Source organism: Lynx rufus, unplaced genomic scaffold, assembly GCF_022079265.1.
Source record: "Lynx rufus isolate CCGP_SWC_20201006 ecotype Redwood Valley unplaced genomic scaffold, mLynRuf1.p SCAF_7, whole genome shotgun sequence".
Classification (NCBI taxonomy): domain Eukaryota; kingdom Metazoa; phylum Chordata; class Mammalia; order Carnivora; family Felidae; genus Lynx; species Lynx rufus.
In genome coordinates, this window is record NW_025814889.1 from 28320907 (window position 1) to 28335068 (window position 14162).

A 14162-nucleotide genomic window follows, 5' to 3' on the forward strand; every position below is an offset into this window, starting at 1 on the left:
TTATTATGACACTGCGTGAAAAACAGTAACAGATATTTACCCGAGACTTTACAAATCAAAAGCACAGTATCAAACGGGTAGAATCAGGAAATAAGTTGAGCTACCAAAGAGAAAAGATATTTATTTAATGACAGTAATGAATTCAATGTACACAAAATGACTAGATTGCACAACTATTTACAATGTTAAATTAATGTAAATTGTTGTAATAGCAAAATGCATTGAATAATGTTGGTTCTAAATGTGCATGCTTTACATACTGTTTTAACTGGGAATAAATTTAGCTATAACTAAAATATGATTACTGAAGGTAAAACAACATAATTATCTAACTATATACAGCAAAAATATAAAACAATACCAAATGTAGGAAAAAATTATTTCCCTCTTTGTGGACATTTTTATGATCTTTAGAAACACTCTATAATGTAACCTAGAAAGAAAAACATGATTAAACTCAATTGCATATGACAGTTAAGAGAACACGCTAGCCAAACTCTAGGCAGATAATTTCAAAGACAAAACTGGTCATAGAAATCAAAGCCAGTCCTTTGAAAAAACTCTAAGATAAGAAAACAAATATTTTTCAAAACTGTATCAAGGTAAATTTAACATAATAGTCAAATATTTGATAAACCATGCCAGTCCAGACTTCTTTTTATTCTGCCTTTTTATCTGTTTTTAACACGGAGGGTGAACAAGAGAAAGAAGTAAAAATATAATCAACTCAATTCATCTTACTGAAATAAATCAGAGGCTTTATAAAATACCAAAGATCCAATTACTCAAAATTCATTCATATTTGACTCTAGGAAGAATTTTTATGTTGATATAGGTTTGTATAGCAAACATTCAAAATCCTATGTCTTAACGTTTTTTTTTTTAAAAACTTCCCCATACATTATCTCATGCTACATCACCAAAACCCTGTGAATATGTAGGCAATTCTGGTAGATGTGAACAAATTTGGTTTGGATCTACAGAGAAAGAACTCAGGCTCAGAGATGTTAGGTGATTTATCCAAGGTTATACCCATAGTAAAGATCTGAGTGTGGATTCTCAAATCGTATTCATTTATTCATCCATCTATCCACCCATTCATTCATTCTTTTGCTAATATTGAAAGAGTTCTTCCATTCTCTAAACGACCTTTGCCAGTTGAAGGCAATCTTGATTGAGAACAGCAAGAAAAGCCACCTGAGATTAAGAATTTACCATAGAGGGGCACCTGGGTGGCTCAGTTGGTTAAGCGTCTGACTTCGGCTTAGATCATGATCTCCTGGTTTGTGAGTTCAAGCCCCGCGTCGGGCTCTGTGCTGACAGCTCGGAGCCTATAGCCTGCTTCAAATTCTGTGTCTCCCCCTCTCTCTCTGCCCCTCCCCTGCCCATACTCTCTGTCTCTCAAAAAAATAAACATTAAAAATTTTTTTTAAAATTAAAGAATTTACCATAGAGAATTAGCACAATGGGAATTTGGCCAGAATTTCATGGTTTGGATGTGGATTAAAAGTAAAAATATTGGCTAACAGAGATTTGTAATTTTGCCAGACTATGCTCTGCCTCTGTTTGTTAGCAGGGCTAAGTGTTGACTATGGATCTATTTTACGTTTTGTTTATGGGTTTGCTTTTGTTTGTTTGTTTTTTTAGAAAAAGAGTGCATGAGCAGGGGAGGGGGCAGAGGAAGAGAAGCTCAAGCAGGGTCCATGCTCAGTGTGGAGCCTGATGGGGGGCTTGATCCCATGACCCTGGGATCATGACCTGAGCCAAAATCAAGAGTTACACACTCAAGTGACTGAGCCACCCAGGCACTCCTCTACTTTACAGTAAAGCTTTAAGTGGAATCATAATTTTGAGCATTTCAGTCTTTCTAGTTTTACAACTACCACCCCTTAGTGAATAAGCTTGCACCCAAAACAATTTTCAGACAATATCTTTCAGGAGGACTACCCAGCCCTTTGGATCCATTATCAAAAACTACCATTATTTTGTGTTTTTGAATAAATGTATTCATGATACAAAATTCAAAAAATATGAAGATATTCAGTATAAAGTCTCTCTCTCCTGTGCTTTAGTCTCCCAGAACTCCTCTCTAGAGGCAGACACTTGCTACCATGTGTCCTCTCACAGAAAGTCTATGCACTTACATTTGTATGGGTGTGTATAATTATAGGTGTGTGTGTGTGTGTGTGTGTGTGTAGTAAACAGTAGCAAACTATACACAATGTTCTTTACCTTGCTTTTTCATCTGACTTTACTTTTTATTTTTGAGAGTTTTTCAGATTAGCTGCTTCATTCTTAAATGATTGAATAGTATTCCTAGAATTCCTTTGAATTACTCTCCAATTTATTTTGTAGTCAAGTATACTTGCTCAAGAATTCCAAAATGGCTCACTTTTACTAGAATATAATAGGAATCCTTGCAGTTAACTGATTATTCCATAAGAGCTAAAAAGAATCTGAAACTTATAAAAGTTCTAAGTATGCTTATATTATTAGACATTTCTTAAATTTAATTATCCAGTGATAACTTTAATTAGAAGCTAAATGAAATACAAACTGTTCTTTCTCTAATAATTTTAATAAACATATATTTTTTGTGATAGTAGGCATAAAAGAGATAGGTCACAAAATCCAGAGCCGAAATGATTTTTAATTCAGTATGGAATTTATTACACATTTATATATGTTCTTCACTAAGTCCATTTAGGTGTTTTCCTATGTACATAGTCTAAAACATTAGGTGATTCATATATTTCCAATTGGTATAAATAAGCTACCCTTTTTTTCAAGTTTTATTTAAATTCCACTTAGTTAACATACAGTGCAACACTAGTTTCAGGTGTAGAATTTAGTGATTCATCACCCACATGCAACACTCAGTGCTCATCACAAGTGCGCTCCTTAATACCTACCACCTAATTAACCCATCCCCTCCCCACTGCCCCTCCAGTAATCCTTTTTATTCTCTAAAGAGTTTTTCTTGGTTTACCTCTCTTTTTTTCCCCCTATGTTCATCTGTTGTGTTTCTTAAATTGTACATGAGTGAAATCATACGGTATTTGTCTTTCTCTGACTTATTTTGCTTAGCACAATGCTTGCTAGCTCCATCCACATCGTTGTAGATGACAAGGTTTCATTCTTTTTTACAGCTGAGTAATATTCTATTATATGTATATAAACACACACACACACCACATATTCTTTATCCATTCATCAGTTGATAGACATTTGGGCTTTTTCCATAATTTGGCTATTGTTGATACTGCTTCTATAAGCATCAGGGTGCATGTGTCCCTTCCAATTAGTATTTTTGTATCCTTTGGGTAAATACCTACTAGTGCAATTGCTGGATCATAGAGTGATTCTATTTTTAACTTTTTGAGGAAACTCCATACTGTTGGTGAAAATGCAAACTGGTGCAGCCACTCTGGAAAATAATTTCCAAAAAAATTATAATCATGGTGAGACAAACTCATATATTTCCAGTGGCATCATATATTGGTACAATCCTTTTCAAAAGTGTGCTGACAATAGGTTTGAAGAGATACAAATATATTTATTCCTGTTGACTAAATAATTTGTTTTGAGAATATTTTCTCAGGAAATAATAAAAACCCAAACAAAAACTATACTACAACAGCATTATTTACAAAACAAAAAATGGAAGGATTTAAATGTTCCATAATATGTAACTGGTTTAGTAAATTATACCAATTTAAGGAATATTACAGTCAGGTAAAAAAAAAAATAAACAAGTGTAAAGGTGCTGTGTCTATATAGGAAAAGGTGTGTGATGTGTTAACTGAAAAAGCATAATACTAAATTATATGTAGTTCTCATATGTATATGGCAAAATCTGGGCATGATTGTAGCTATATAAACTATACACGCAAAAAAAGATAGAATAGCAGTGTTGGGATAGGAATAGGGATGGCTGTTTTTCCTCTAAGTATTGTGTAACTTTAAAGAGGATGCATTTAAGTGTCTCCTCATACCTCCTCTGAGTCAATACCACCTTCGTGCACAGTGGTAGTCCTGTAAGTAAAAGATGTGTAAAGAGATGCAAAGGTAAGAAATGGAGAGGTTCTGTCTATATACCTAAAGGTGTTCCAACTCCTTACTTATGAGACCTGACTGCTTTCCTACTTTTGGATTCTATGAAAAAAAAAAGTTGCAAACTTACATCCTTATTATAAACTATTTTTTTCTGCTTGGCAAGTTTGAACTGGTGTCTGTTACACACAAGTCAAGAAATAAAACTAAGGCAGTTTTTAAATTTCTCCTAAAATCTTTAACTTGTATTTTTAAAAAGTTCTATATGGGGTGCCTGGTTGGCTCAGCTGGTTGAGCATCAGACTTTGGCTCAAGTCATGACCTCATGTTTCATGAGTTTCAGCCCCCCCTTTGGCTTGCTGCTGTCAGCACAAAGCCCGCTTCGGATCCTCTGTCCCCCTCTTTCTCAGCCCCTTCCCTACTCATGCTCTCTCTCACAAAAATAAAATACATAAAAAAAGTGCTATATGCCATTTAATTGCATTGCAAATAGTGTTACTTATCCTAGGGTAGTAAATTCACTTCTTGTGTAGATAATTCCTTAAATAATGTAGCTAAGCCAACAGTATTTCTAGATGCTATAATAAATATTCCAACTAATGTTTTAAATAACAACATGTTAATCTCATATTTTCTTTTGTCCTTTAATTAGATAATCATTCCACCTATGCCTGAAGTGACATTTTCAGGGGTAAAATTCTCTTTTAGCCTTGTTGAACAGAAAGGCACTGTGTGGGTTATGCTCTTCATATCCGGCTCTGATCTTTGTCTAGGAATTTGCTTTTGCTATATTCCCTATCATTTACTGTTTACCATGTGCCAGGCACCATGTAAAACACTTCACATACAATATCTTATTTGCTCTTTACAAAGTCCCTGTGCCAGAATGATTCACAAAGGCAGAAACTTTTGCTCTTTTCTATGGTTATTAAGTATGCTTCACGTGAGACAGGCACTGCTTTTGGTATCAGAAACACAAAGATGAAAATTTCAGGCTAGGAGACAGATGTAAAGCATAGTAAAAGCGGTAAATGCTACAGCAGTGGTGTAAACAAGGTACTCTGAAGGATGTGAGGAAATCACTAGTTATGTGAGGCAGGTTCTCTAATTCCCAAAAATTCTGATAAAACTGGAGAAGTGCTTAGGTAATCTGAAATCCGGGGAAAGAAAACTACTCTGTCTTCTTGGAAATATATAAGGTAATTTGGAAGACAGCAGAATCTGAATGGGGAGGATGCTAACTTTTGAGTATTAGGCTGTAGTAAATATAATAGACCAAAAAATAGTATTAAAAAACACTGGAGACTTTTCAATTATTCATTCATTTGTCATATAATTTTGAGAGCCTGGCATGTACTAAGATGGTTTTAGGAGCCAGAAAGACCACTACAAGAATGTCTAATCTGAAACAATTTATTACTATTATAAACATCAGAAATATTAACTATGCTTTATATTGCTTATAATTTAACATTATACTATTTGTTAATATAACCTGAAAATGTTATTCTTCATCTGTGCTTCATTTGGATAGCCACATCTTGTATCTTTATGGCTTTTATTTGCTGAATGGCTTTGATTCCTTTATAAATGATTATTCAAGAGGGGAAAAAAAAACTTTTGAAGTTCCCTTTATGATTGCTCTTCTACTCACTTTTCCTCTGCTCCTCTCACTATCCCCCTCCCCTCTAGAACACTTGTATAATGTGGACAGTCTTGACTTTTTAAAAACCCTTTCATGGATTACTACTGTTTTCAATAAAGGGTCCCCAGTCCTTAGAATCTTCTTGTGATCTGGTTCCTGTTTCCCCACCTCTGCAACCTTATGTGGAATACGCATTCCTTTTATTTGATGCTCTTATTCTATTGGATCCTCTGCCCCCAAAATACCGCACACACTCTAACTTCTTTCTGCCTTTAACACTCTTCCCTCATTTCCTGACAAATTCTATCACTTCTCCAGAAAAGATTTCCTTGACTCAAGGTTAGTTCAGATGCCTCTCCTATGTACACTGTATCTCCTGGACATTTGTGTAACAGTCTCTTTGTCAATCTGTTTCTTCCACAAACCCGTGTGTTTCTTGAAGTCAGAAAGCGTATTAAGCATTTATAGCCCCGTGCAGCATCTGTCACACAGAATATACACAAGAATATTAATTTAATGAATTAACTAATGAGTAATTATTAAAAGTTCTATATGGCACAATGCTAAATGTTACATAAAAAGTAATGACCAATTAGCGTAAGGTTTTAAAAGCTGTTTATAAAGATGAACAAATAAATCAATAAAAACATTTATCAATCATGAAACTTAAAGCTTACATACTTTGGTAGGCAGAATAGTGGCCTCCAAAGATGTCTATGCCCTAATCCCCAGAACCTGTGAATATTTTTAGGTTATGTGGCAAGCTTGCTGATCAGCTGATCTTGAAAAGGGAAGATGTCCAGAATTATCCAGGTGGATCTAATTTAATCACAAATGCCCTTAAAACCAGAAGAGGGTGGCAGAAATATAAAGAACTAGTGAGCTGACAGCATGAGGACTCTGGCCGAAGTTGCTGGCTTTGAAGACTGAGGCAGGGGCCACGAACCAAGGAATGTGGGTGGCCACTAGGAGGGGAAAAATTCTCCCCCGGAGTCTTCTGGAAGAACCTAATCCTACCAAAGCCTGGTGAGACACATTTTGACTTCAAGACTGTAAGATAACATATTTGTGTTATTCTGAGCCACTAAGTTTGTCGTAATTTTTTATAGTAACATTAGAAAACTCATACAGATACCCACATTAAACAGGATTAACTTTGCCTAAAACAGAAAACCTAAGACATTGGTGGCTTAAAGATGATATGTTTCTCTCTATATAAAATAGATCTGGAGGTAAGAAGTCCAGTGCTAGTTACGTATTCTCTTGTGTCAGAGAGTCAGGCCCCTTCGATCTTGTTGCTCTGCCTTTCTTAATCTTTTTTTTAATATAAAATTTATTGTCAAATTGGTTTCCATACAACACCCAGTGCTCATCCCAACAGGTGACCTCCTCAATTCCCCTCACCCACCCCCCATCAACCCTCAGTTTGTTCTCAGTTTTGAAGAGTCTTTTATGTTTTGGCTCCCTCCCTCTCTAACCTCTTTTTTTTTTTCCTTCCCCTCCCCCATGGTCTTCTGTTAAGTTTCTCAGGATCCACATAAGAGTGAAACCATATGGTATCTGTCTTTCTCTGTATGACTTATTTCACTTAGCATAACACTCTCCAGTTCCATCCATGTTGCTACAAATGCCAGATTTCATTCTTTCTCATTGCCACATAGTATTCCATTGTGTATATAAACCACAATTTCTTTATCCACTTATCAGTTGTGGACACTTAGTCTCTTTCCATAAACATTGAGGTACAAGTGCCCCTATGCATCAGCACTCCTGTATCCCTTGGGTAAATTCCTACCAGTGCTATTGCTGGGTCACAGGGTAGATCCATTTTTAATTTTTTGAGGAAACTCCACACTGTTTTCCAGAGTGGCTGCACCAATTTGCATTCCCACCAACAGTGCAAGAGGGTTCCCGTTTCTCCACATCCTCGTCAGCATCTAGTCTCCCGATTTGTTCATTTTAGCCACTCTGGCATGAGGTGGTATCTGAGTGTGGTTTTGATTTGTATTTCCCTGATGAGGAGTGACTGAGCATCTTTTCCTGTGCCTGTTGCCCATCTGGATGTCTTCTTTAGAGAAGTGTCTATTCATGTTTTCTGCCCATTTCTTCACTGGATTATTTGTTTTTCGGGTGTGGAGTTTGGTGAGTTCTTTATAGATTTTGGATACTAGCCCTTTGTCTGATATGTCATTTGCAAATATCTTTTCCCATTCTGTTGGTTGCCTTTTAGTTTTGTTGGTTGTTTCCTTTGCAGTGCAGAAGCATTTTATCTTCATGAGGTCCCAATAGTTCATTTTTGCTTTTAATTCCCTTGCCTTTGGGGATGTGTCAAGTAAGAAGTTGCTGTGGCTGAGGTCAGGGAGGTTGTTTTCCTGCTAGGGTTTTGATGGTTTCCTGTCTCACATTCAAGTCCTTTATCCATTTTGAGTTTATTTTTGTGAATGGTATAAGAAAGTGGTCTAGTTTCATTCTTCTGCATGTTGCTGTCCAGCTCTCCCAGCACCATTTGTTAAAGAGACTGTCTTTTTTCCATTGGATATTCTTTCCTGCTTTGTCAAAGATTAGTTGGCCATACTTTTTGTAGGTCTAATTCTGGGGTTTCTATTATATTCCATTGGTCTATGTGTCTGTTTTTGTGCCAATACCATGCTGTATACACTAACAACGAAGCAACAGAAAGATAAAGAAACTGATCCCATTCACAATTGCACCAAGAATCATAAAATACCTAGAAATAAACCTAACCAAAGATGTAAAAGATCTGCATGCTGAAAACTATGCTGTACGCTGAAAGCTTATGAAGGAAATTGAAGAAGATATCAAGTAATGGAAAAACATTCCGTGTTCATGGACTGGAAGAATAAATATTGTTAAAATGTCAATACTACCCAAAGCTATCTACACATTCAATGCAATCCCAATCAAAATTGCACCAGTATTCTTCTCGAAGCTAGAACAAGCAATTCTAAAATTTGTATGGAACCACAAAAGACCCTGAAGAGCCAAAGTAATTTTGAAGAAGAAGACCAAAGCGGGAGGCATCACAATGCCTTTCTTAATCTTAAGGAGCTCTAGCCAGCAAGTCTGATTCCAACCAGCAAGGAGAGAAAGAATAGTGAAACACCTACTTTTATTTACTCAAAAATTTTTTATTAATGTTTTTTATTTATTTTTCAGAGAGACAGAACGTGAGCAGGGGAGGGGGAGAGAGAGAGAGAGGGAGATACAGAACCTGAAGCAAGCTCCAGGCTCTGAGCTGTCAGCACAGAGCCTGACACAGGGCTTGAACCCACGAACTGTGAGGTCATGACCTGAGCTAAAGTCAGATACTTAACTGACTGAGCCACCCAGGCACCCACCTGGGTGAATGAACCACCTCCATTTGAAGGACTTCCTCAACATTGCACACATTCACTTCCACTTAGATCTCACTGGCCAGAACTGACTAGCACAGTAGCACCTAGATACATGCAAAGACCATTCAAGTGGTCATGGGACAGCAGTGGAGGGTTCCATTGTTAAGAAGGAGAAGAAACATACTAGGGACAATCAGCTATCTCTACCTTACTACTGTGGTATTGATTTCTTTTCCCCTTTCATGTCTTAAGTATATAAAAGTAGTCTCTCCTAGATTTTAGATTAGGGCAGGGGCTTTCACTCTACAAAGAATTACTGAGTAATTACTATGTAAGAGAACCTTCCATATTTCTAAGTATTTGTCAGATTTTGCATGTACCCACAGTACAATATGAATATATATATAGTCATTGAATGACATAAGATACATTGCATTCAAACTTTAGTGTTGTGATAAAAAGAAACAGAATTCTTGTTTGATAAAGGTTAAATACTGTGGGGTCTGGCAGGAAACAAATGGCACACTCAAAGGGTAGTTTGATGAAGAGAGTTTGATGAAGAAACTATTTACAGAGATGTGGGCAGGCTTTAGGGGAACCAATAAGGGATAAAGTCCCCCAAGGACTCGCAACAGGAGGGTACCATTACCATCCCTCAGCCTGAAGGGATCAAGGGAAGAGTTTCTGGAACTTGGCAAGACCTGTCACCATGAGACAGGGTTGACTGATGAGATCCATGGCCTTACATAGAGGAATGAAGCTACTGCCAAAAGCCACAGACAGGAGGGAATGTGCGGGAAGGTGAAATAAATATCCTGACCTCTCTCTCTGTCCTTCCTGTGATCATTTGCCAAGGCCTCCAAATTAGCTGAAACCAAATAGAAACCAGGGGGCAAAGGATCTTGGGTGTTGTGGCCCATAAAAATCAGCCTCTAGGAATACAGAAAGGCAAAGACTGGGATTTGAGGGACACAGAAAAACCAGAATATGAAAAATCAAAGAATTTTACAATGTTGGGATGACTCAAACTTTGAACAAAGAGAGAAAGGGAATTGATCCAAATAGATTTGCATTAGACCTGGTAGAAAGAAAGATGAAGACAATGATTAAAACATAAAACAGTGGAGAGGGGACACTGCCTGTGATCTATTTATGAAATTAGGATAAAGAGAGTGAGCTAGAAATAGAGGCATAAGAAGGAATGAGAAGGGTCTGACCAGAGATCTTCAAGTTGAGAACATATTTGAACACAGGGGGTTTCTTATTACCAACTTTTTTGTGTGAGTTTAACATATTTGTGGGATATCTAAAACCTATTATTGATCACAAATATCTTAAACAAATACACTCCAAGGAATGAACAGTGGCAGTGATTGTAACTGAGGGTCTGTGGACTAAAGGTCAAAGAAATAGCTATACTTTGTAACATAACCAGTCAGTTGCTAAAAGAAATCAAGATGCCAGAGAAAATACATGGAAACAAAAGGGGAGGGGAACAGCAGTAGAAACCAGATATCAGATCCCTGATATGGTAAACACTTAAAGTTCATTCAAGTCCAGAATATGCATGTTGCCCTCTCTCTAGTATAATTTATTACCTATAGTTGTCAAGTATAGAAAAAAAGTGCTATTCATTCACGTCTGTAAGTTATTTCAATAATATAATCTATCTTCCATGAAGGTAGGCTTTGAAAGCAATCATTTTCATTATTGTAAGTTTACGGAAAGATTAGTTTTAGTTTTGAGATGTTCATTAGCATCCTTCAAACAACTTTTTCTACACTGATTTATACTTACATCTATTAGACACATTCCTGAAAAAAATGCCTCCAAAATAAGAAGCTCTGTGTGTTAACATTTCATTGACGTATATTAAAAATAGGAGCCTTAGTCCCCAGAGAGAAAAACCATTTTATGTTGCAATATATAGTAAAACCACATGGAGGTTCGGGGAAAACATTTGTCCCTATTACTATGTCTTGGGAGGCTTTATTAGAAAAGTTGGTGTGGGTCCTAAAGGCAGCTGTTGGTTCTGGATCACTCTGTAGTCATGTTTCCTTCCTGACTCAGCAACTGTAGAATTTGGTGGAACTGCAGCAGTTAAACCACCATTGGCCCCTTTTGTCTCATTGTGAACCCCATGTCCAGAGTCACTACTGAGCTAAGGATTGAGGAGTGACATTAGGGGGCTTCTAAATTCTGTATTTTGATGGGGAACAGGTATCAAATTTATTCTTTTTCCTTCAAAGCTCTAAAAGTAAAATAATATGTTAATATAATTAATTTAATTTATGTAATGAATTTTCTTTTCATGAAACAACCAATTTATTTTGATGAAGATTATAGAATCTTATTATAAGCTATACTTCCCAAATGTGTTCAGGAAGTGAGGTATGTGAAAATCTTATGCTCAATATAGAATGCCATGAAATATCTACATTTTAAACTCAAAACAATTTTATTTCAAATTTTATCCTAACTTATACATGAATCTTACATGGAAAGCAAATAGCAGGTGCAAAGGGTTTATGAAAAATTTATAGAAAAAAAACCTCAGTATTAAAAATATTCTACCCATTTACATTTTCCTTATAAATTTAAAAAAGATTACAGTAATTCATTTTTAGCAGAATACCTCTTTCAGCATATGCAATCCCAGAGCAGTGTAGAAGCAGAGTATTAACATTTCATTGACACTAAAATTAGGAGTATATATTGAATATATACTGTATGATGACACTACAATTACTAAAATCAACAATATAAGGTACATGTTAAACTCTTATTAGTATAATTCCCTATCATGTTTGATTTAAATGAACCTAAATTTACTTATTGAGGTATAATTGACTAAATAAAGTTAAATTTTAATAAAGTTATCACTTGTCTAAATTTATTCTAAAGATTTTCCCTAATTCTTTAGTTCTATTTAAGAGATAAGCAGCAACCATCGCGTAAACATCAGGCTTAAAGCAGCAGTTTACTCTGAGATTTACTTTTGCCTGTTTTTCAGTCTAGATTTCAATAATTTGGGGAACTTTACAGTTATTTGTGTTAATTAAAGTTAATATATTAATTAAATATTCAATTTGTAATATATGTACTAACATATATATTTAAATAATTACTACAGGACTTTACAAAACTGAAATTTTGTATTAGAAGACTTAGGATACCAATATTTCTTGTGCATATTTAAAACACAGGAGTGGGCAGGGTTAATCATTTGGAGAAAACGATTATGGAGTCACTAAAATCAAGATCAATTAGTTTCAAAATCAGGCAGGATATAAATGATACTAATCAGCTTTGCAGCCATGATTTCAACTGTTCCTAACAATTAATGTGGTGAAGGCAGATAAATGATCCTCACTTTATATAGGAAAGGTCAAGAATTTTAAGAAATACTTCCTTATTGAGCATCTACAATATAACCAGGTACTCCACTAGGTCCTGAGGGCACAGAAATGAACAACAAGAAATGTCTAGCTCAAGCTAACTAAACCAGGAACCATGAGAGTAAGGAAGACAATGACTTCCTATTTGATCTGTCCCTTTGTCTCTTTGATTTTGGTAAGGATGAATACTGAAAGAAGCTTAGTAGGGAGGTACAGGACAGACACTTCTGAAAAAGAAAAGGACGAGTTATGCTTCCTAAGTTTAAGAGTAGGTAAAATGTGCGCTAGTTCAAACGTATTTTTTTTTTCCATTCTGGCTGGAAATTAGGGTAGCTGTAAAAAAAATTGGGGGGGTTGGGAGGGGAATGCTGGCAAATGACAAAGTCTGTAACTTGATTCAGAAGCCAATTGAAGAACATTATACAGCCTTTAGGAGGTAGGAAAAAGTTACTGCTTGAACCAAGCAAAACATGGACAATTCTGGGATGCACAAATTCAGTTAACATGGTGTGAACGAAATCGAGGATTGCCTGTACTTAAAATGATCATTAAGAGTGATGATTCTAGTTTTGGCATTGGGCATGAATAGATGTACAGACATAATGTACAGCAAAGAATATTTACAGTCACATTCCATGCACTAATAAATAATGCATTCATTTCTCAAAATGCCAAAGAAAATGTGGGAGAGAAAATTTTCATCTATATTCAGGATTAAACTTTCTAATTTTAAATTACCAGACTTCAGATGTAAATTTATTTCAGTTGAAAGGTTTGAGGAGATTATTAATGGATCTTCTGAAATTCTGGAGTGTTTAAAAGATGATTTTAACATAATAAAGAATCTTGCCATAGGTATGGCAAAAATTATAGACATAAATTTATTGAGCACCTACTATGTGACAAGCAGTGTGCTGAGTGACTTACTATTTCTAATGCTGTGTGTCACGTTTCAGTTTTCTCAATTTCTCTAACAGTAACAGTACACTGTTAATTTACAACTAAATTATTTGAAACGTAGCTCATTTGTTCTGTTCCAAAGACCTTTCCTCATCTGAACGGGGTTGGGGGAGGGGAGAGAAGGGAAAGCTAAATCCTACTGAAGACTTACTGTCTTGGTATTTGTGGCGTTATCTATATGGTCTTTCAGAAATCCCCAAACTTGTACAGAGACTTGAGATAAGATCAGCAATCTATCAGTTTCAAAGACCACATTTGTTAGCCGTGTTTCTTTCCTCAAGGTCCCATTCAGCGATAATTGCCCGTTTTGACGGTAAATCATGGCGCATTAGTACCTTAACTCTCCGTCTTTGCGCCTCCCATCTCGTCCATCTGCTCTCAGGGGAAAGCAGGGAGGAGGGCAGAGAGCGAGGCGGCGGGGCGGGGGAGGCCGAGGTGACAGCAGGTGAGAGCCTGATGCGGATGAGGAAGTGAGACAGGGACCGTGTGGGTATTACTCATTCGGCTTCACCGCCGGTGTCGCCTGCAAACGGAACTTCTCGCCTCTCTTTCGGTCCAGCTGAAGTTCTATCTAACTGAAGTCACTTCCCATCCCGGTTCGCTTGGGGGAAAACCGTGCGTCCGTGTAGGGGAAGGGAGTCAGAACTGCGGGGCAGGTAGCCTCTCTCATGACGCCGCCTGTCCCCGTCAGAGGCCGGGCTTCCCAAGTCAGTCTCTACGGTTCCCCGAACCTGCCCTCCCTCTACTCTC